Source organism: Lytechinus pictus, chromosome 5 (genome assembly GCF_037042905.1).
Source record: "Lytechinus pictus isolate F3 Inbred chromosome 5, Lp3.0, whole genome shotgun sequence".
NCBI lineage: Eukaryota > Metazoa > Echinodermata > Echinoidea > Temnopleuroida > Toxopneustidae > Lytechinus > Lytechinus pictus.
The window spans coordinates 23,356,671-23,377,946 of NC_087249.1; the positions used below are offsets into that span (position 1 = coordinate 23,356,671).

Sequence of the window (21,276 nt, forward strand, 5' to 3'; positions counted from 1 at the left end):
TATACAACAAAGTGAAAGTCAAACTATGTTGTCAAACTATTAAAATGTAATGCCGGGCTGCCAAAAATGAAACATTTGCTCTCAGGTTAATATTTAACCTTTCTGATTCTGATATCATAATTTAAATGGTGTTCGTAAATCATGGTGTACACACTGTATGAAGACATTTATCCACCTCCATGGATCATAAAACTGTCTAGACTCTACAGACGTCAATTTACATGGGCGGAAATCCCAGGGGGGGGGGGGCAGGGGGACGCGTCCTCCCTACCCAAAATAGTAGGGGGACACAATATCAAATGTCCCCCTACTATTTTCGGTCTTTTATGATGGAAAGAGAGAAATCGAAATAAAACATGTATTTTGGACGAGATGACCTTACATTGGGGGTGATAACCAGACCCTGGCCCTCCCTACCTTTGGGGAGAGATTTCCGCCCTTGCCAATTGGGTTTCTTTCATACAATACCGATCGGTATGGGAGCTTAAAAGTGCCACCCAGATGTACATATAATCATCTCGTCATGTCTAGATCTCTTAGGGAAGAGGATAAGATGACGAGATCTCGGATCTCGTCATGTCTACATCTATGAGAAGAGATGATCAGATGGCAAGATCTTGGACCTCATCATGTCTACATCTTTGAGAAGAGATGATCAGAAGGCAAGATCTTTGACCTCGTCATGTTAGTCCGGCAGCCCAGGAGATTTATTCAACCGAAAGCCGGACAAGCAAATGACCCCATAGCTGGATGGCATGGATCCTGAAGTTTACAAAAATGCATTGCTGCCGGGTTCTATCCGTGGTCTTCTCTCCGAAATGACGTAATATATGACGTCACTACAAAATGGCCCTATTTCACAATTTTTTAGACATTCTACACATAGCATGAAGTCAAGGGAGAATATCTCATCCAAACCATGCTTGTTTTGTATGGAACTTTTAAAATATATTGAACAAGTAATGCACAAGAGACACGCAAAATTTCACGAACAGAAATTATTATTTACATATGCAAATTACGTAATGAAATTTGCATATCATTAGTTTGGGAGATTTCTTGCATCAAAAATTGTCGAAAATCGATTCAGAAATTTATTTTCTTTTTTAGTGTATTTTTTTTGATATATTTCCTCTCAAGCATAATATCATTCTCTTCATCTATATCTCTACTTTTAGAAAATATATGTCAGTAATTGGAAATGACATTATAGACTGTGATTTCAGTCCCCTTTTCAATATGGTGCGCACATAGAAATCGTGCGTTTTTTGGCCTATTTTCACCTTATAGCTGAGGTGTGCGAACGATATGCCTACTTTATTGATGTTTCCTGCATTTTGCATGATATTAAATCTTCGAAACAACATATTTTCATCTCCATTATGTCTCTGCTGATAAATAAATGATTTCAGCAAAGATTGATTGCCCACTGGGCAGTCTATAGGCTACGTTTTCAGCCTAGTTTTCAACAATGAACCTATACCATGTATGACTGCATTATTGTAGTCGAGTCGGAAATGGGAGTTCCTTTGCATCATCATACTATATTTTTCACTCAACGTTTTTGTATTGCCTGAAGTGTCTAGTTAATGAATCTTGATATTCCCTTTGCAAAATCGTGTCCCACGGGGTTCAAAATTGATATCTTTGGCGTCCCTTGGATTTTTTTAATGAAAAGTAATTATGTGACAATGGGACAATATTAAATGAATATGCATTTCACTATGATTCGGATAGTAGAAATTGGTTGAATTCGTTTTCTGGACAGCTAATATATTTTGAAATAAAATTTATCCCGAAATTGTCATGATTTTGGTCAAAAATTTGCATGTGCATTGATATCTATCTGTTCAATCATTAACATCAACAACTATAGCAAAATATCAACATTCGACACGAAAGAGGATATAATATACCGATAATACTGAATCGCTTCATGACAGTATTTTGCTTAGTTAAAGGGCAAATACCATATATTACTCGATATTGCGATAAAATGACACCAAAAAGCAACCTCTAGAACAGTACATTTTTCTCTGTCAGCTACATTATAAAGAAGTGAGGGCGCAGCAAAGCCTACCCCACCCCCCCCTTATGGGACCGCCGGAGTCCCCCATCCTTTTTTCGTATTTTTCCCATTTCTTGGAAAATTCAACATTTTTGGAGCCCCATTGAAGGGAAAAGAGTAGAGTTTCCTCTATCTGCTACATATAAAGAAGTGCTGGTACAGCAAAGCCTATCCCCTCTGGGGACTGCCGAAGTTACCCACCCCTTTTACGTATTTTACCCATTTATGGGAAAATATGCTATTTTCGAGCCCCCATTGAGGCAAAAAGTGTTGCTGCTATGTAGTAACGCCACTTTTATTGTTTTTAAACTATATGGAGACAAAAGAGTAGAGTTTCCTCTATCTGCTACATATAAAAGAGTGCTGGTACAGCAAAGCCTGTCCCCTCTGGGGACTGCCGAAGTTACCCAACCCTTTTACGTATTTTGCCCATTAATGGGAAAATATGCTATTTTCGAGCCCCCATTGAGGCAAAAAGTGTTTCTGCTATATAGTAAAGCCAGTTTTATTCTTTTGAAACTACGTGGAATTAAAGGAGTAGACTTTCTTCTATCTGCTGCTAATAAGTGGTTGCGCAGCAAAGCCTATCCCCTCTGGGGGTTCCCAAAGTTACCCACCCCTTTTCCATATTTTTTCCAATATATGGGAAAATCAGCCAATCTTGGAGCCTCTGAAGAAGGTAGAAGTCGATGTGCCAGCACTTTTTGTACATGTAGCTGATAGAAAAAAGCCTATTCTTTTATTTCCAAGTGGTTTCCCAAATCAAAACTAGCTTTACTATATAGCAGAAATGCCCATTTGCCTGAATGGGGGCTCAAACACTGCAATTTTTTTCAATAAAGAGGGAAAATAGACATAAAAGTTGGAAGAGTTCGGCAGCCCCTGAAGGGGGAAGGCTTCAGTGTGCTACCACATCTTTATATGTAACTGATAAAGAAGATCATACTTTGTCATCTTTATGTGGTTACAAAACAAAAACAAGAGCTTTACCTCAAGGCAGAAACACCTTTTGCCTCAATGGTTCTCCAAAATGACGAATTTTCCGAGAAATTTGCAAAATACGAAAAAAGGATTGTGTGACTTTGGCAGCCCCCTGAGGGGGTAGGCTTTATGCTATGCCCTATCTTCTTTATATGTAGCTGATAGAGAAAAGCCTACTCTTTTGTCTCTAAGTGATTTAAAGGAAAAAAATTACATACCCAAAACGAAATTTTGCCACATTGGGGGCTCCGAAAAGCACGATATCAGAATAGTCAAGCTACGGATAAGGGTGTGGTATGTAACCTTCTACTGGCTCTTGTGGGACTATGCTTTAAGGTGCCCGAAAGTAATTGCATGCAAAATGAAAATGCAGAGCAATGCCTCGATCCTCTACCTTTTTCAAGAGATTTCATTATTGGGTCATTCTCAGAAAAATGCATCAATTGATGGGGGAAGAAATCGTAAAAATGAAGTCTACAGAATGGGTTGAAAGATGCATATTGTGAAAGTACCATGTATGAGAAAGTGGCAACAGAAAAGGGGCAAGTCGCTGTTGCGTCAATTTGAAGTACTGACCGGATTAACTCAAGCACTGTATATCAATGTTACGGAGGTTAATCGTTAGCATTGCCCACTTATGTTACTCGATTAAATCACTTTTGAAATGATTGAAATAGAAATGCACACAATTTAGTTTAAGTGTGGTATCAGCAATTTTATTTACTGGGCCAAAATTTTTGCAAGATAGAAAAAATATTCATTATTGTTTTTCAGAAGCAGGATTTTACCAAATAACATATAACAAAAAGTACCATAAAATCATTGCACATCTTTCGTTCAGTTTAATGTTCACAATTTGAATAAGCCAACCTTAAAATAACTTTTCATCCATAACCTGAGATCCTAAGCAATGCATGACCAATTCTGGGAATCCAAAGATAGTTTACCATCAAATCCTCTCGATGGCATTTACCCTTGTCAATCTTCGTTACGGAAGTTAAATCAAGTTACAAATTGCAATACTTATTTTGTTAGCTTAGGAACATCAATATTAAGGTATTCGTATAACATTTTTTTTATTTATTAAAGATGAATGTGGAACGCATTGCTTAATTTTTCCATCCCCCCCAAAAAAAAAAATGTTAAAAACAGAACAGGAAACAGACAACTGTCATTTTTGTTGTCGTTCTTGTTAATAGTTGGAATGAGAAAACCGAATAACCGGGCCACATAATTGTAGTTCATCTTAAAATTTTCTGGCCTTAAGTCATCCTAAGCAAGATCCTAAGCAATGCATGACCAATTCTGGGAATCCCAAGATACGTTACCATCAAATCCTCGAGTGGCATTTACCCGTGTCAATCTTCGTTACGGAAGTTAAATCAAGTCACAAATTGCAATATTTATTTTGTTAGCTTAAGAAAATCCATATTTAGGTATTCGTATAACCTTTTTTTAATAAATAAAGATAAATGTGGAACGCATAGCTTAATTTGCCAGCCCCCCCCCCCCCCCAAAAAAAGTTAAAAACAGAACAGGAAACGGAAACTAATTTTTGTTGTCGTTCTTGTTCAAAAAGTTGGAATGAGAAAACCGAATAACCGGGCCACAGAATTGCAGTTCATCTTAAAAGTTCCTGGCAATAAACAAAATATAACAATCGCAGTCCCGTAACCAGGATGATTTTCCTGGGTTACGAATCCCGCCGCTTGCCAATAGCCAAAAAGATAGAGAGAAAAAAAAGAAAAAAAAAACATTAAAAAAGGACATGGGGAAAAGAATAATAAATAAGGAAGTTGAATGAAACAAGAGGCTAAAAATTCACAAATACACAAATTATTAATGGAATCTATATGATCTAATCGCGATTTTTTTTAATTATCTTGTTTCATCGAGATACGCAATTACGCATCCTGTTCGTGATTTAAAAAAATGATGAATAGCCAAAATGTTTTATTATCGAAAAACGTATTTCATTTCTAAATTCCAACAAACCGTGAGTGTTTGAAATATCCCTTTCCATGTTTTCATGTCAGTAGGCCTATATCAATTATTTCAGCGCTTTTCATGCGCATTAAAGGGATCATCCAGGCTGAGAAAAATATGATCTGAACAGATGCTAATCAGACAAACAAAATACTGCAAATATGATCAAAATCGAACAAGGAATAACGAAGTTATGCCATTTTAAAGATTTTCATTATTTTAGTGAAACAGTTTAGTCTATGCATATCTTCATGAATATTAAAAGAGTTGATTGATGGTGTACATACATGTACATGTAATCCCCGCTTGTTCTTTTGTGTTTTATTGCATGAAATTATTTGTTATTCAATTTATATCCTCTTTATTTGAAAGCGTGCTTAAAATGTCTGGTTTTCATATTGGAATGACACATATTTTCAGCTCGCGCTTCGCACTCGCTGCGCATCATTTCCTTAGCAAGACACCCATCATTTTTATGATTACAAAAAGTTAATAGAATGTCACTTTTTGGGGTCTAAACTGGGTCTAAACCTCAAAAAGCGCGCGTCTTACCTTTGCAACAATTGCTTATTGGATATATATCTTTTTCTCAAACAAAAACGTCCAAAAATTATTTTTTTCAGATCAAAATATAAAAAAATTACATTCGCATCAATTAAGATACCCATCCTTGTAATTGGTACAAAGAGTGTTTAAAATATCAAGCTTTCAGTCAGAATACGAAAAAAATCAGCTAGCACTTTGTACTCGCATTAATAGTTTATTCAGATAACATCCTGATTTTTTTTACAAAAAATGCTTAGAATGTCAAGTTTTCAGGTTAAACTATACAAAAGTTTTAGCTCGCGCTTTGCGCTCACATTTTTGATTGGTGATATATTAATCCTCCTCATGAGTCATTGCAAATAGTTTCTTTCTCTTTCCTTGTCCATGAAAACTTAATTGTTTCTCCTTCTTCCCTTTCTCTCCGCCGTTTCTGCCGACTTCAGCATTAGACAAAGCCATGACACCTATTCTGGAACTAGAATCGTACTATCAATCTCAGCAAAGTACAGCAGAGAAGTGTATTAACTTCCGTAACAGTAATTGTTACGGAAGTTAATACACTTTATATAGCAAAGGAAGTTCTCAATTTTAAGTTCTAAAGAAGATGCCAATATTCAAAATTTGTAGTATGAATTATTCAAAATTCCAAAAGCATTAAATATCGTATATAATTCTCGGGAAATTGTTTTCGTTGGCAATCTTCCCTCTTTTCAAAGTGATGTTGAAAATAAGGTGTGTAATAATAATTTATCAAGGATGAATAGCTATTATTTTTATGGGTAACTAGGTGGAGGGTACCTTATATGATTTATATCTGTATGATCCGGAGTGATTCAGTATAGCACAAATTTGTAGCATATTCAAGAAAAAATGTTACGGAAGTTAATGCGTTACGGAAGTTACTGTTTTTATGCTTTATGGTCCAACATGGTCCTTATTTAGCAGCCCTACCTTTGAAAACTGTATTTATTATAAAAGGTGTCTCTTATCCTATATAATACTGAATCCTTAACAGAATTGCCAAAGTGCATATGTTCTTAAGGTGCGTTACGGATGTTAAAGCTGTTTAGTCATACATTTCAATTTTTTTTAATAGTCCTTTATTTCCAGGTAATACAGGAAACACATATGATAATTCCCTATCAATTATTTATCAATGAATATCACTCTACTTTGCAGACAAATTATCATATAATATCAGTCAGTTTGAAAGGAAGAAAAAACTTGTGGCAGAATTCGTTACGGAGGTTAAAATGAATTTGGGACAAAGTTAAAAGTGAAAATAATCACAAAGTGATCATCAAATACTAGGATAAGCGCAATATTTCAGACGTTTACACCAAGGTGCCCTCACCAGACATTAATGTAGGTAAGAAATACAGAGTACTTATAAAAGAGAACGATAGTAAAATCTAAAACTGACCAGAGACAGTGTTGATTCTAACAAAAAGCAAAAATAAAAGGCTTTTGTAATAAAATTAGAGCTTTACTAGTCACTGGTCGCATATGGTTTGTGGAGCTAGTCTATTATTGTCATTTTCTTGATAATATTTTTGGAGAAAATGTTCAGGGTTGTGAAGCTATCGGCCATAAGATAGTCGAGACACGTTTTTTTGTGAATTGTAACATTTTTTTGAGAATGACCCTATTATAAAAGTTGCTTTGTGTAGAAAACGCCTGTTACCCTCATACACATGATACAAGTAATACATGTACATACCTTTCTATCGATCGCTAAGCACGTTACATGAATTTCTGCGTGTTAAGCACATCAACAAAGGCAATGCAAGATAAAACAGATAGATGTCAATGCACATGAATATTTTGGTTCAATTTTGTTTGATGAATTCTTGTTTTTTTTCAAAATGTATTAACCGAACTATTCAGAAAACGATTTCAACCAATTTCTACTATCCAAATCATAGTGAAATGCGTATCCATTTAAGATTGTCCCATTGTCACACTCTGTGCAATAAAATGTGAAAATAATTGATTTTCATTAAAAAAATCAAAGGGACGCCAAAGATATCAATTTTGAACCCCAATGGGACACGATTTTGCAAAGGGAACATCAAGATTCATTAACTAGACACTTCAGGCAATACAAAAACGTTGAATGAAAAATATTTTGATGGTACACAGGAACCCCCATAACCGACTCGACTACAACGATGCAGTCATGGTATAGGTTCGTTGTTGAAAACTAGGCTGAAAACGTAGCCTATAGACTGCCCAGTGGGCAATCAATCTCATTTGCTGAAATCATTTATTTATCAGCAGAGACATAATGAAGATGAAAATATGTTGTTTCGAAGATTTAATATCATGCAAAATGCAGGAAACATCAATAAAGTAGGCATATCGTTCGCACACCTCAGCTATATGGTGACAATGGGCCAAAAACGCCCGATTTCTATGTGCGCACCATATTGAAAAGGGGGCTGAAATCACAGTCTATAATGTCATTTCCAATTACTGACATATATTTTCTAAAAGTAGAGATATAGATAAAGAGAATGATATTATACTTGAGAGGAAATATATCAAATTACACTAAAAAAGAAAATAAATTTCTGAATCGATTTTCGACAATTTTTGATGCAAGAAATCTCCCAAACTAATGATATGCAAATTTCATTACGTAATTTGCATATGTAAATAATAATTTCTGTTCGTGAAATTTTGCGTGTTTCTTGTGCATTACTTGTTCAATATATTTTGGAAGTTTCATACAAAACAAGCATGGTTTGGGTGAGATATTCTCCCTTGACTTCATGCTATGTGTAGAATGTCTAAAAAATGGTGAAATAAGGCCATTTTGTAGTAACGTCATATATTACGTCATTTCGGAGGGAAGACCACGGATAGAACCCGGCAGCAATGCATTTTTGTAAACTTCAGGGTCCATGCCATCCAGCTATGGGGTCATTTGCTTGTCCGGCTTTCGGTTGAATAAATCTCCTGGGCTGCCGGACTATGTCTACATCCTGTGGGAGAGATGATCAGATGGCAAGATCTTGGACCTCATCATGTCTACATGATCCTGTGGGAGAGATGATCAGATGGCAAGATCTTGGACCTCATCATGTCTACATCCTCTGGGAGAGATGATCAGATGGCAAGATCTTGGACCTCGTCATGTCTACATCCTGTGGGAGAGATGATCAGATGGCAAGATCTTGGACCTCGTCTTGTCTACATCCTGTGGGAGAGATGATCAGATGGCAAGATCTTGGACCTCATCATGTCTACATCCTCTGGGAGAGATGATCAGATGGCAAGATCTTGGACCTCATCATGTCTACATCTTTGAGATGAGATTATCAGATGGCAAGATCTTGGACCTCGTCATGTCTACATCCTGTGGGAGAGTTGATCAGATGGCAAGATCTGGACCTCATTATGTCTACATCCTGTGGGAGAGATGATCAGATGGCAAGATCTTGGACCTCATCATGTCTACATCCTCTGGGAGAGATGATCAGATGGCAAGATCTTGGACCTCGTCATGTCTACATCCTGTGGGAGAGATGATCAGATGGCAAGATCTTGGACCTCGTCTTGTCTACATCCTGTGGGAGAGATGATCAGATGGCAAGATCTTGGACCTCATCATGTCTACATCCTGTGGGAGAGATGATCAGATGGCAAGATCTTGGACCTCATCATGTCTACATCTTTGAGATGAGGTGATCAGATGGCTAGATCTTGGACCTCGTCATGTCTACATCCTGTGGGAGAGATGATCAGATGGCAAGATCTGGACCTCATTATGTCTACATCCCGTGGGAGAGACGATCAGATGGCAAGATCTTGGACCTCATCATGTCTACATCCTGTGGGAGAGATGATCAGATGGCAAGATCTTGGACCTCGTCTTGTCTACATCCTGTGGGAGAGATGATCAGATGGCAAGATCTTGGACCTCATCATGTCTACATCCTGTGGGAGAGATGATCAGATGGCAAGATCTTGGACCTCATCATGTCTACATCTTTGAGATGAGGTGATCAGATGGCAAGATCTTGGACCTCGTCATGTCTACATCCTGTGGGAGAGATGATCAGATGGCAAGATCTGGACCTCATTATGTCTACATCCCGTGGGAGAGACGATCAGATGGCAAGATCTTGGACCTCATCATGTCTACATCCTGTGGGAGAGATGATCAGATGGCAAGATCTTGGACCTCATCATGTCTACATCCTCTGGGAGAGATGATCAGATGGCAAGATCTTGGACCTCGTCATGTCTACATTCTATGGGAGAGATGATCAGATGGCAAGATCTTGGACCTCGTCTTGTCTACATCCTGTGGGAGAGATGATCAGATGGCAAGATCTTGGACCTCATCATGTCTACATCCTGTGGGAGAGATGATCAGATGGCAAGATCTTGGACCTCATCATGTCTACATCTTTGAGATGAGGTGATCAGATGGCAAGATCTTGGACCTCGTCATGTCTACATCCTGTGGGAGAGATGATCAGATGACAAGATCTGGACCTCATTATGTCTACATCCTGTGGGAGAGATGATCAGATGGCAAGATCTTGGACCTCATCATGTCTACATCCTCTGGGAGAGATGATCAGATGGCAAGATCTTGGACCTCGTCATGTCTACATCCTGTGGGAGAGATGATCAGATGGCAAGATCTTGGACCTCATCATGTCTACATCCTGTGGGAGAGATGATCAGATGGCCAAATCTTGGACCTCATCATGTCTACATCTTTGAGATGAGGTGATCAGATGGCAAGATCTTGGACCTCGTCATGTCTACATCCCGTGTGAGAGATGATCAGATGGCAAGATCTTGGACCTCATCATGTCTACATCCTGTGGGAGAGATGATCAGATGGCAAGATCTTGGACCTCATCATGTCTACATCCTGTGGGAGAGATGATCAGATGGCAAGATCTTGGACCTCGTCATGTCTACATCTTGTAGAAGAGATGATCAGATGGCAAGATCTTGGACCTCGTCATATCTACATCTTTTAGAAGAGAATTGATGATCTGATGGCAAGATCTTAGATCTCATCATGTCTACATATTTTAGAAGAGATGAGGAGATGGCAATATCTTGGACCTCATCATGTCTACATCTTTTAGAAGAGATGATCAGATGGCAAGATCTCGAATCTCATCATGTCTACATCCTGTGGGAGAGATGATCAGATGACAAGAACTTGGATGTCGTCATATACATCTTTTTAAGAGATGTTCAGATTACAAGATCTTGGATCTCGTCATTATTACATCTTTTAGAAGATATGATAAGATGGCAATATCTTGGATCCGAGAATTTGCCATCTGAAAATCTCTCCCACAAGATGTAGACATGACGAGATCAGAGATCTTACAATCTGATCATCTCTTCTATAAGATGTAGACATGACGAGATCTAAGATCTCGTCATCTTAATATCTCTCACACGGGATGTAGACATGACGAGATTCGAGATCTCGTTATCTTATCCTTTTCCCTTAGAGATGCAGACATGACGAGATCATTATGTGAACATCTGGGTGGCACTTTAAGCTTTCATAGATCGGCGTCCGTATCGGAGCATTCACCAACGTTATCGTACATGTTATACCTAGAAATATTCGCAACCGCGACGCAGAGCGAATTCAATACTGTTTTACAATACTGTTTTGAATCTCCTAGCTTCTACGAGATTTTTAACCTGAATTTTCTACTTTCTATGTATAAGCTTATGAAAGTGACTATGAACTTACAGTGAAGATTACAGAAGAGAAGCCAGGAGCAATATTTACTTCAAATCTTCAAGTGCAACTGCAAGTCAACCGTGAAGTGGACAGCATTGAAACTTGCTCTTCATTATTCAATGCAAACCTGAATAGCTCATTCTGTGACCACTTTCGTCCCTATACTTCTATTCATCATGTCAAATTCACCTTCAGTGAGCACAAGGTCAACTGCAGAGAAAGCTGCTCACAAGAAAGTTGTTGCCGCTGTTATTAAAGACATCATGTCTAATGACAACTTCCTCGCCATCATTGAGAAAGCAGTGGATAGACGATTTTATGAACTTACAGCTGATGTAGAAAGACTTGAAGGTCAAATCCTTGACCTCAAGAATGGAAGCAGAGAGAAGGAACAGAAGATCAAATCTCTTCAAGCAAAGTTGGATGGGCAATCTACAACCATCGATGTCCTGAGACGCAATGCAAATGATCAAGAACAGTACTCTCGCCGAAACTGCCTTCGATTTTTTGGCATCGAAGAAATTACCAATGAAGACACCGATGATGTAATGGTTTAATAGTACTTTACGGAAGATGTGTAAAAAGAAACATAATTTATATCGTAAATTCATTAAAGATCCAACATTGAGTAAAAGAAATAGATACAAAGAATACAGAAATGAATTCAATACTGAAGTTAGAAGATGTAAAAGGAAATATTATGTAAACAAATTTACTCAACTTAACAGTAATATTAGTAAAACATGGAAGACCATTAATGAAGTTATTAACAAACGTAGAGTCAAAGATCAGTGTACAGTTATTAAGGGCGATGATAATGTTACAACCAAAGACACGGTTGAAATTGTTAGACAGTTTAATAGTTACTTCAGTACAATTGGATCCAAACTTATAACTAGTTTACCATCGAGCGACTTGAATTTTTCGTTTTTTATGAAAAGAAAAATAGATCATTCCATGTTTGTAAATCCAGTGAGTCCAGCTGATGTTATTGATGTAGTCAAGTCATTCAAGGTAAATAAAAGTCCGGGATTTGATGATATCAATATTGAAGTTTTTAAAAAAACGTTATGTTTTATTTTACAACCTAAAGATGTGCAATGTCATTAGAGTTAGGAATATTCCCCGATAAACTCAAAGTGGCTAAAGTAATTCCAGTTTTTAAAAAAGGGGACAAAGAAAAGGTTTCTAACTATCGTCCGATTTCTCTTTTATCTGTTTTTACCAAGACATTTGAAAAAAATTGTATATAATAAATTATTGAATTATATTGACAAAAACAATATTTTATATGAAAGACAATTTGGTTTTAACAAGGTCACTCAACGAGCACTGCTCTTTTAGATTTCACAAACACTCTTGACAATGTTTTTGAAAAGAAAAAGTTTTTAATTGGAATATTTCTTGACCTTTCAAAGGCGTTTGATTGCATTGATCACCATATATTATTGCAGAAACTAGAATATTACGGTATCAGAGGAAATATACACAATTGGTTTAAAAGTTATCTTTTTAATAGAAAGCAGTTTGTATGTATTGACAATGTATCATCTGATCAACTTGATTTAACTGTCGGAGTGCCACAAGGGTCAATCCTCGGGTCTTTGCTATTTTTAATATTTGTAAATGATTTTCAATATGTTAGTAAATATTTTTGTCCAATTATGTTTGCAGACGAGACTAATTTATTTATTTCAGGTCAAAACTTAAATGAAACAAATGTTATTGTCAATACTGAATTACAAAATGTTTACAAGTGGTTATATCTAACCGTCTGATAATTAATTTTGACAAAACTTCATATATGCTTTTTAAATCTAAAAAATATTCATTACTTAATTCTGATATACAAATTCAGATAGGTGATGAATATATCAAAAGAGTAGAGCAAACAAATTTCTTAGGTGTATTAATCGATGAAAAACTTACCTGGAACAAGGCTGGAATGAACATGTTAATAATTTTATATATTTATATTTATTGATTTATTTCATTTCTTTTCTTTCCATTTTTCACATACAAGTCAAAAATACATAAATACAAATACATAAATACAATTACAAAAATGAACAAAAGTAACGACCTTACATTTGCAAAGATTGGGTAATTATACGAACAAAATACGATACTTATATCCTCATTTTATAAATCTTAACATTCGTAAAAGCATGAGTATTCGTGTGTATGTTAAAAAAGAAAGGGGTGAAATGAAAAGAGAGACCAGCTGAGAAGCTAGGCTTGTTGGACGCTGATCTCTCGAATTCGTAAATAATGTAAATAACGTAATATAATGTAAACTTGGTAAATGATCATTCGAATCAAGGGAACATAAATAGTAGGAAAATCGCTGAACATATGGAAGATAAAGGCATGGTCATGGATGATATAACAAAGAAAAAACAACAACAAACAAAACAAAACAAAAGAAACAGAACAATGGACGGGGGACAAGGAGAAAGAATAAGATACACAAAAAAAAAAAAAAAAAAAAAAAAAAAAAAAAAAAAAAAAAAAAAAAAAAAAAAACGATAAGGAAAAGACAAATAAGGAAAAGGGAGTGGGGGAAAGGGGTCGGGGGGAGGTGGGATCTGTATGATTATCAAGTAATTGTGGTTTGTTGTGAGTAGGGGGCAAGTAGTGATTTTTTAACCTTAAATTTAAATGTACCTATACTTAAGCTCTCTCTCGTATTTAGGGGAAGGGAATTCCAAAATTTGGGGGCAGTAAATATAAAAGTGTTCTGTGTAAATGCTGTACGAGTCCTTGGCAGATGATACAAATTGATTTGTCTAGTTGGGTAACGGTGAATTTCATTATTGACTCGAAATATGTTGTTAAAAATGGAGGGTAACCCTTGGTTGTTATACTGATACATAAGAATCGCAAGATTCAATCGATAAATATCGTAAATTTTTAGAATATTGTTTGATTGGAAAAGACCGTCTGTATGATGTCTAAAATCAACCTGATTTATGATCCGCATAGCTTTTTTTTGTAAGAGTAATACTTTATTTAACATATATGTTGCACTGTTTCCCCAGGCGAGTATTCCGTAATTCAAGTGGGGTAAAACTAATGTTGAATATAAAGATTTCAGAATGTTAGGGGGGAATACCCATTTGAGCTTGTTTATTACACCAACATTTCTAGATATTACCTTACATATATTATTAATGTGATATTTCCATGAAAGTTTGTCATCAATGAATGTACCTAAAAATTTTGTTGTAGTTGCCTGTTTTATTTGTATGTTATCTATTAGAATTGGATAAGGTAGTTCATTAAATGTGTTGCTAAATAGCATGAAATTAGTTTTCTCTAGATTTAGGGATAATTTGTTGGCCTTAACCCATGTTGACACAAAGTTTAATTCGGAGTTGACTATCTGATAAAGAGTTTCTATGTTTGTGTGTGAAAGAAAAAGATTGGTATCATCTGCATACATAATAAATGAAAATAAGTCCGAGGATCTGTTAAAGTCGTTGATATAAAGTATGAAAAGCAGCGGGCCAAGTATGGAACCCTGAGGGACACCACAATCAATATTTCTCAATTGTGACGCATGATTTTCAATGCTAACATATTGTTGGCGTTCGTGTAAATAATTACGGAACCAGTCTAACACAATGCCTCTAATACCATAATGTGACAGTTTATATAAAAGAATTTGGTGATCTATTGTGTCGAACGCTTTAGAAAAATCTAAAAACATTCCTATCGTGTGGGAGCCTTTGTCAAAAGAGTTAGCTACTTTGTTGATTAGGGACAAGATAGCATGAGATGTATTATATCGTCTAAGATAGCTAAGGCTATTGGTGTTATAAACCGTACTTGTCGTACCTTTTAAAGTATTAATGATGCTATACAATTCAATGATTTTACCCCATTTGTCTTACCGCTGTAATATTGTCTGGGGAAACTGTGCATTGGAATTACTATTTTAAACCGATTGTATATACTACAAAAGCGTGCAATTAGGGTTATGTGCAATGCTCCACCTTGAAGTCACAGCTTCCTCTTTTCAAGAAAATGAATGTTTTAAATGTTTTTCAAATTAATCACCTACAAGTTGCCATATTTATGTATTCTTATTTCAAAGGTATACTGCCTATGAGTTTTAATGATCTTTGTACTAAGAATAGTGCAAAACATTCATATAGTACTAGGGCACAAGGGGATTTACGTTTACCTTTCTTAAAACTTAATTTCTCAATAACTACCATTGCTTTCATTGGTTCGAAATGCTGGAATAATATTCCAGATGAACTTAAATTATGTCTGACTTTGTTAATATTTAAACGTAAATACAAGGCTTATATACTGCGTGTAGATTTTTAATATACTTAGCATGTTTTTCTTCTTCGTAATCTTATCTTTCATATCAATTCTCTATTCTCATCTTTTTTCCATCTTTCTCCCTTTTCTTTCTAATCCCCATTCTGCCTGTCTGTCTCGCACTCCCTGTATCTCATGATATAAATGTATTTTTTAAACTCTTATTTTGGGACTGCCCTCGATAAGCGTCTTTGGCTTTTTGGCAATTTCTCCGTATTCAGATTACATATGTTCTGCTTCTTTGATTGTTTTTGTATTTTTGTAGCTTTTGGTACTGATATTTTTTGCGTATTTTGTCATTTTTAATCAATCTTTGTATTTTTTATCATGTTTTTTATATTGTACGATTTGAATTTGAATATGGTAATAAATGAATTGAATTGAAAAAAGAACACAGAACATGTATTTAAAATGACCGTCAAATGACAATTAACAGCTGGGAAGTTATTGTCGAAAATGAGTGAAAAGGGGGGTGTTTCACAAAGATTTAAGTATGACTTAGAGTCGCACTTTAATGCAGAGTTGCATGCGGTATAAAGGGCATTACCGCATTGGTCAGATCCAACGAACGTAGAGGGCAGCAACACACAAGCGTGTTGCTATTATATAGGAAGGTCCACTCCGCTCAGATTTTGTGACCACTCTAAGCTCCGCCCCTCACTCAGAGAACAATTGAGGCAGATTGTAGAGTTGATTTTTTTTTCATTTGTTCAATTTTATTATTTTTCATGGATATTGAGAACTCCATTAAATCAGGGGCCGCGGAACGGTTTTCAAAGTGGGGGGGGGGGGGGGCTGAGCCAAAAGTGAGGGGGCTGACCATGCTAAAGTCTTTTAAAGAACACAATCATATGGTCATTTTTACATTTTTGTACACGGTTTTTTGTACACAGCCCCCCAGCCCCCCCCCCCCCGGTTCCGCGGCCCCTGTTAAAGAATGTAAAATGTTATATTAAGAATGATAATGTATTTTACTAAAAAAGTAAGACAAAAGGTAATCATGATTTTTGTAGCGTGCACATCAATAAAAATACATAGTCTGGTGACATTGTATTTACCGTTCTTCTGCTTAATTTCGCTGCCCCTACCAAAATTACACCAGCCAACACCAGAGCCAAGACCTTGATCATCTGTCCTGACAGCGCCGAAACTTTGCCGGTCAGATATAGGTACTTATATGGCGCGCCGTTTGACCAATAATTCAGATAAACACTGTTTATCGCCGATAAACACTGTTTATCGAGAGAAACTATGTTTATCGACTGAAAAACACAGTTTATCGAGAGAAACTATGTTTTTCAACTGATAAACACAGTTTCTCTCGATAAACAGTGTTTATCGGCGATAAACAGTGTTTTTCGGCGATAAACACTGTTTATCGAGAGAAACTGTGTTTTTCAGTCGATAAACATAGTTTCTCTCGATAAACAGTGTTTATCGCTTGATAAACAGTGTTTATCGCTCGATAAACAGTGTTTTTCGGCGATAAACACTGTTTATCGGCGATAAACAGTGTTTATATGAATTATTGGTCAAACGGCGCGCCATATACGTACGTGCATGCGCGCACTGCTCGAACAACAGTGCTGGCCGCATACTCGACGCGATTTAAGCTAGATATGGACTCGAAAGATATGGACTTGGTCTGTCACTGCTGTGGCACTATTAAGGCTGCTGAGCAACGATAAATGGTCAAGGTTAGAATCTTAATTTTAACTTCCAGTGTAGATTGGAGTCTAGAACTATGAATACACAAATCCGACCCAGCTTTTTTCAATCCGTCAAGCGGAGATCGAATAAGGCCCCTAAACGAGTTAGCAAAGCCAAACCCTAGACCTAGTCCATCGTTAGACCTAACATTATTAGACCGAAATGATGTACCAGATTTTAAAATTTAAAATTTTACTAGATTATGGTCTTATGTTTTTTTTTTTTTTCATTAAACAGGATTGAATTCTGCCATCAAATAAACCAATCTGCTAATTGCACCCCGATTTAGTCAAGCTCATTTTGTGACCGCTATTAAGCTCCGCCCCTCACTCAGCGCACTTTTTTTTATAGTAAATTGTAGAGTTGATTTTTTTCATTTCCTCATTTTCAAAATTTTTACTTGAAAGAATTTTACAGCAAATATCACGCGTGAAAATATTCAATATTTACTCCTTAAATATTACATGGTGGTGATAACAATTTTATGACTTTCGCATACCAATATGATAACAAAATATATACGTGAGGTTGAACATTCTTCATCTAAATTCCGCTGCACCACGTAAATGCGCCTACACAATCCAGCGGCAGTGCCATCGCTCGAGTGTAAGCGCCATGCATGGCTGACCGCGCCGGCGTCCTGGCCGGTGTCACAGACGAATTGAACCGGGCAGCCGATCGGGGCCGGAGGAACTAATCGGCGGCTCTTTTATCCGCCGATTAGTTCCGAATTTTGTTGTGTGATGCGATCGTCAGAGCCCATTTGTTCCGACCAGGCAATTTGTTCCTATACGCCGTTCATGCAACTTTGACACCCCGACAGCAAAAATGTGAAATTCCAGTAGTCCTTTTCAACCAATTGGCTCCTCCAAATCATAGAGATGTATATATGTTTTGGAAATATATAATTTATGCATTATTTTAGCACACTTCCAATTGAATACAGCTGTGTGGGGCCACAAAGCCATATTCACAATGAGTGCTCCCTTTGTACACCTGTGCTATTCGGGGTGTGAACTTCGATTTTGTATAGATCTACACTCAAGTAATTAAGAAACCGGGGCAAGAAATAGGATGGGATGGCGACTGGTGTGCTGAGGGTGGGTGGGGGTTAACACTGCTGCGCGCTCACCAAAACCCCCAAAGTAAATAGAAAAGAAAAAAATATATATATCAATAAAAGAACTAAAAGCTTAATAGTTCAACAAGGCTGCCAGAAACACGGGGAACTCTCAGTGACACCTCGATCATTGAGACAAACACACACACATGCAATTATTTTTTTCTTCATTTTTTGGGAGGGGGTGGGGCGAGCTTTCGGGGCTAAGGGCCCCCGGGAAGACCAAAAAGAAGGTGCCAAAAAGGAGAAGGAAATGGATGAAAATAAAAGGGAGGAAAAAAAATGGAGATTCGAAGAAGAGATCGCAAAAAATGGGGGAAAGTATAAAAGAGAAAGGGGGGGGGAAATAAGGGGGGGGGGGGGGGGGAGGAGAAAAGGAAAAAAAGAAGGGATAAGGGGGAGATTAAAAAAGGTTATATAAGAGCGTGGGCGGCAATTTGAAGTGTGACCTGTAAGGCGGTGCCGAATTGATCATATGTTCGACCTTTGGGCGGCAATTTGATGTTTGTCCTGGGGCGCATTCATGTTTCACATGGGGGGGGGGGGGGCAAATTGACATTAAATTACTTAGGGGGCATCAAATTGACCTTTGTATAAATGAGGGGCCGCTAAATTGACCTTAAACTCGGGGGGGGGGGAGCCTTTGGTGCTGACATAAGCAAACACACACACACACAGGTGTATATATATTTTATTTATGACGACTCAAAACTGGTCGTAGCTTCTTATGATCATCAAAGCTTGGCGCAATGAAGTTATTAAGTCATTGTCATTTTTTTCATTGATCACTGAAGTATATATGGCACCGACGTTCTGTCTGCGGATCATTTCTCACGCTATATATTTCACCAAATGTATACATATGAAGAAAAAGGCGAATAATATAATCAGGGGTGGCGGAGCAAATTTGAAAGTGGGAGGGGCACTTCCTCTTTTGAAAAGTGAACTTAAAACAAAGAACAATTTTAAAAGAAAATATATAGTCTACTATATATCTACCCCAGAGGCATAATGAGGCAAAAGTTTTTAAGGGGGCAGACTTGGTGTACGAATTTTTCTAAGCTGCGAGCAAGCAAAATGTTGACATATTTTAATAAAAAATATAATTTGTGATAATATTTTTACAAAATTTTCAGAGAATAATATATGTCAAAAGGGATATTGTATGCAAACAGATAACCCCCATGCCTAAGGTAGTGCGAGATGTCCTCGCATTAGATTTAAAAAAAATCACGGTCCATGTTTACAATCAAAAAGTAAAATGTTGTTTAAAAACTAGCACCAACTCCAAAAAAAAGACGTGGTACGGTATTCCGTATGTCAACTGTCCAGCGCTGCAATCAAAAATACGCACGTCGCGTGCGCAAAAAAAGTGTAGCCTATTGGTACCGTACGAGGCTGAAACACCTCTTATCTAGACCAACATTTTAAATTTTAAACAGAATTATAGAAAGAATCGGTTCTGTGATAATATTAAAATCACATTAAAAATTACACCAATATATATATTGAATGATTTTAAACTGGAGCATTAAATCTATAATCAAGAATGGGGGAACCAGCGAGAACCTACATCTACCATTCGGCTATGCTGCTGTTCTCTTTCATGGGCGCATGCTTCAACTGTGGTCGATGTGCGCCATGTTGCTGAACAGGGAATTAAGAAAGGGCCGTCATGTCTTCATTTTCAACTTGGCTCTAGCGGATTGTGCTTCGGCTGTCGCAATATTTGTCGTCAACTTTTATGACTTTCCAGAGGTGAATAGACTTGCTATGTGTTTGTTAGTATGAGTAGAAAGTGTGTGTTTATCTAGAAGGGAAGTTCACTCTGAAGAAAAGTTTGTTGCAAAAATACCAGAAAAAATATAGTTAAAGGTTTGAGGAAAATCCACCAACTATTAAGAAAGTTGGAAATTAGTGTATTTCTATTTATGACGTCATATACGACCAGCTGCCCCATGCATGATAATATGAAATTCATAAATATCATTCTTTCATTCTTTGTCCATGATGACTATAAAAAGTAGATAAAAACGTTCTTTCAGCAGGTGCGGAATAATGTGCCTGCTGATAATACTGAAGTTAAAACGAAATCCATTGTCATTTTTAAAAGAAAATTACACTTCATTGGTTTTACTCGTACTCGATATTTGCGGAAGATGCTCGCATATGACGTCACAAATAAACAAACTTAAACTTTTGATAACTTTTAAAATCTTTGATGAATTTATCTCAAACCGTTACCAATATTTTTTTATGTTTTTTTTACAATGAACTCTTTTCGTCAGGGCGAACTTCCCCTTTAGATCGTGCATGGGCAATTACCATCAACTGTGGACGTAAATGTGACAAATTTCTATCAAATTGGGGACGTTACATGTTGTGTACTTGGAGTGTGTGTCCCTGTATTCGTGTCGTTTGACAGATTGTGCGTATTTTGACGTACACGGTTGATGCCATACACATGTATGGGTAAGACATGTACAGTGGCGTAGCTAGAATTTTTTTCCTGGGGGGGGCACTGGGGGGTCCTTGCTTTTTCAGGGGGAGGGGGCACCATTTTTTCCGTTGTGTGTGTATGTGTCGCAAGGGCGGATCCAACTTTCGCCAATAGGGGACGGGGCCCGAATTGAATTATCTTCACCTATATTTCCCCCAGATCAGTCACTTCTTAGTTTTATTCTTATAAAACAACATAAACATGAAATAATTTCATAAGCCTTATAAAAAGTGCGAGCGCAAAGCGCGAGCGATTTTTTTTAACCATTTATTTTGTCCTTGAGGCAATGTGGT

At 37.0% G+C, this 21,276-nt stretch overlaps 1 protein-coding gene across 1 annotated transcript in view; it reads right to left on the reverse strand.

The window, feature by feature from the left end:
- LOC129261648 (uncharacterized) overlaps positions 1-11,813 on the reverse strand; it is a 31,188-nt gene extending 19,375 nt beyond the window's left edge. The window contains exon 1 of the mRNA XM_064100061.1: positions 11,647-11,813. The gene's annotated coding sequence lies outside the window, so the exon portion shown is untranslated. The remainder of the gene's footprint in view (positions 1-11,646) is intronic.
- Positions 11,814-21,276: the final 9,463 nt, after the last annotated feature.